General features: G+C 36.6%; 1 pseudogene; it reads left to right on the top strand.

The window, feature by feature from the left end:
• Window positions 1-267: 267 nt before the first annotated feature.
• LOC126973759 (uncharacterized) lies at window positions 268-1433 on the top strand (annotated as a pseudogene).
• The last annotated feature ends 2734 nt before the right edge of the window (window positions 1434-4167 follow it).

Below are 4167 nucleotides of genomic sequence, written 5' to 3'. Positions count from 1 at the left end.
AAATTATAGACCGATAGCTATACTATCAAGAATTGATAAAATTATGGAAAAATGTGTTGTCAATCAAATAGGAACTTTTTTACAAAAAAATAATATCTTAACGGAATGTTAACATGGCTTCCAGAAAAATAAAAGCACCAACACCTTATTATCAAATTATACAGACGAAAGTAATACACATTTGGAAAATAAAAAAATATTGTAGCTTTTTTTTATGATTTCAGAAAGGCTTTTGATACCCTACAGACTGAAACCCTCTTAAATGGAATGGAGGAGTGCGGCATGGGGCAGCCGCTGAACCCTTGGTTCAGCGACTATCTCAGGGCGCGCTCTTACCGTGTTAAAGTCGGCGACACGTTTAGCGAGGAGAAACAAGTAAACTGCGGCGTCCCCCAGGGTTCCGGATGTGGGCCCGTGTACTACCTGATGCACGTAAATAGCCTCTGTGGAGTATTACGTCACTGCTCCGCCCACATGTTTGTCGATGACCTTTGTACTCTGAGCGCTAGTAACGACCTCGCGGAAATGTGTCGCCGGGTTCAAGAGGATGTGGATGCGGTAGTTAAATCGTCACATAATAACGGCATCATAATAAACGCTGACAAAACAAAGATGATAATTATTCACTCCCCGTATTTACGATCTATTGATAATCCACCTCCTCTGATTCTCCTCACACGGCTTTGATTGCTTCCATAATAAGAAAATTAACTGCACGTGTAATCCTATCGAAAAAGTTAATTGTGTAAATTACCTAGGAGTAAAAATAGATACCTCTATTTCCTGGGATTCCCACATAGAATTCGTATGTAAAAAATTAAGAATATTACTAGAAAAGTTTTATCATTTAAGTATTAAAGTCCCCTTACCAATACTAAAATGTTTATATTTTGCACTAGTGGATTCTAAAATAAGTTACGTTCTTGATTGCTATGGATTAACATTTAAAACATATATAGATAAAATAGAATCATTGCAAACATGATTTTTAAAACAACTCTTAAATAAAAAGACAAAGAATCAATGTAAAGGAGATTACTCTAAACTATATAAAATATGTAAAATTTTACCGGGTAGCCTGAAACATATTTTTTTCTACTTGTAAACAATCATATTAAACAGGATCGTTTCACTAATTTGGTGCAACATTAAACTGGCACAACGTCATTGTCCAAAGGTACATTTGAAATACCCATGGTACAAAATTACTATGGAGATAGAACATTAAAAAAACGCGTTCCATACTTACTCAATAGTTTACCCGAGGACATAAGACGTGAGCCTACACTTGCTAAATTTAAAAGTTTATTAAAAAAACACCTATTAAATACGTTGTAACCATTTACGTAAATTAATTGTATTAATATAACCTAATTTAATAATTTATAAGCTATGTTTATGTAAAGCGAGTTACCTGCAGTCAAACTGCGTAAGCAGTTTTGCGGGGCATGGTGAAAAAGAAATTGTAACTATTATTAATAAATATATTACATACATACATATAACATTGCCAAATATAATGATAGATTGAAGTTATTGAATTTTTAACTTCTCTCAACAGAGTTAAAAGCATTTTTGACATCTAATTTTAGAAAGACATCACCTTTGCAGCCAAAACCTAACTGAGTTGGGATGAATTTAGTTGATAGGAAAGGAGAAATATGTCTACAACAAATTTTAGAAACAAGGCGTCGAAAGGTGCAGCCCACGGCTATAGGACGAATACCACCATCTTAAGAGCGCATATATTCGCGCCATATAAAATTTCGGTAACTTCGGTATTAACTTGGCCAGAAAGCATTAGATTTACTAAGAGAACAATGCCCTCAAGCAAAACTCTACCTGCATCCCCCGTGGAAGGACATACCACATCTTTAAGATGCTGGGGTATCAGTCCATCAGGGCCGCTGGCAGAACCAGTCTTAAAGGACATTATTGCTTTTAATACGTCAGCATCGTTTGCCCGCAGATGATTATCGGAAAAAGATGGTTCCGGAATAACACAATTAGCATCAGGTCATGCATCAAGCATGAGTCGGGTGCCAGGATAGCATTTGAAAAAAGTATAGATGCAGACCTTTCACGAAACCGTCATTAACTTTCTGTTCTACTTTTCGAAAAAGGTTGAATTTTTAATTTTGGTTACTATTTAAAATATCGCCTAAGATATTTGGGTCAGAAAAATTTTATTTTATTTTCTGTTTGAGAGTACTGTGGTCATCTTTTTGTGCATATAAGTTGAATATTATTGGTCCATTTAACAGTCACTTCACACACAAGCTCAGCTATTGGTCGGCGAATGACACGAACTGCGCGTTGCTATGTGCAGAAGACAAAATCTGAAAACAAATAATACCTTAGCAACAATATTAACAGGAATTATTTCTACATTTATATATATAACATATTTATAAAAAACAATATTACAAATATAAATACAAAAAATAGAGTCCCGCCGGCGTTGGTTCCCGACAATTCCGCCGGTGGTTAGGGCGACAGGCTGAGGAACTTCCGCACGATGCGTGGCGTTCCCAAAACAGCTGCTTTCTGTAACTGACCCTTTATCCAGTTATTAAGTGAGAGCCTATTGAGATGATGGTCGAGGCTCTTTGCTATAAGACCGTAAACGGAAACGACTATTGGGACAATTATTGTTGAATCAACATCCACATGTCAGTAACCTCGTGTGCTAAGTCTAAGTACTTCGACGATTTGTCTATTTCAGCTTTCACAAGGTTATCATCACACGGAACGGTGATATCAACAATAAATGTCCGACGCTCTAACTGATCTACCAACACAATATCAGGCTATGATGGCACGCCCGACATATGTCTACTGTGCCATCCTTCATGATGTATTTCCGGAAGTTATTCGACTTGATAACTCCATCAGAAATTGCACAGGCAAATCCTTCAGTTTCCCCAAAGAGGTCACAAATCGTGTCTACATCAGTTCCATACATTCAAGCGATCTTGAGTACTGAGTATAACCGGTTTTCGCCAATTCTCTTTGGATAAAGAGAGCGGAGTAAGTCCATTGTCTACTGCCACAATTTCTCAATGCATTGCCCATTCTTTACGTAGGAAATATTCCCTGAGATTATATAGTTCACGATTATGCAGGTTTTTGGCACTTAGAAACCCGTGGCCTCCACATTTCCGTGGGATGTATAATCTCATCAAAGATGAGCGTGGATGGTGCATCCGGTATTTCGTGAGTAGTTTACGGACCTTTCTATCTAGGGCTTCAAGCTCAGTCTGAGTCCACTTTAGTATGCCGAAAGTGTATATTAATAGGGGCATTACCCAGCTGTTAAAAGCACGTACCTTGTTTCCACCAGACAGGAGACTTTATAAAACTTTAGTTAGTCGTTTATTATTATTATTACATTTCCCGTCAACATCTTAGATACTGTTCATTCCGGAAAACTAAAGAGTTCCTGTAGGATAGTTAAAAACCTATACCAACTTATACAGCTTATAAAAAGAACTTATACAAGTATTGTAATCAAATTTGGCATGTTGATATCTTTAGTATTTGCGGTATCCACGGCCCACATCGTATGTCGCTGTTAAAGCCCTCAGGGCTTTGACACCATGGAGGAGGTTTTAGTCGGTAGGAGGTGTGCCCGATACCCGAGCCATGTAAACGTCAAACTATTAAATATCAAACAGATAATACGCGCCCATTTCAACTGATTTGTGATCGAGTGTTGTTAATATTAATCTACACAAAGCCTTTTGTTGTCTTGTAAAGATTATAATATTAAACAATGAGATCTATTCAATATCAACATCAAGTGAAAATTGTATTAAATCGCTTAAAATTTTTCGTCAATCTATCGAATGTTACATTACAGCCGGCCGCCGAGAAGGGTTGAAGTTGAATCATTCATTTCAACTACTGCTTTCAAGTCAGGTCGACGCGACGTTGTAGTCTAAGGCGCCAGAATTAAGCTAAGTGGGTTTGATCCCACTTGAGAAAGGTTTTTTAATTACATTATATTTTTATTATATTCTTTAATTTTTTTACTGGTATTAGTATGTTATAATGTAAAAAATAGTTTAACTTGCATCGTGGTTTCCAAAAACCATCAAATTTATAAATTTTAAATATGCTCATTATGATTCGGTGTTAGGTATTGACGGTTTGATCTGAATCACG

The sequence above is a fragment of the Leptidea sinapis genome, chromosome 30, assembly GCF_905404315.1.
Source record: "Leptidea sinapis chromosome 30, ilLepSina1.1, whole genome shotgun sequence".
In the NCBI taxonomy this organism is placed as follows: Eukaryota; Metazoa; Arthropoda; class Insecta; order Lepidoptera; family Pieridae; genus Leptidea; species Leptidea sinapis.
Note: the sequence above shows the minus strand (reverse complement) of the source record. Positions and strands in the feature narration are given on the sequence as shown.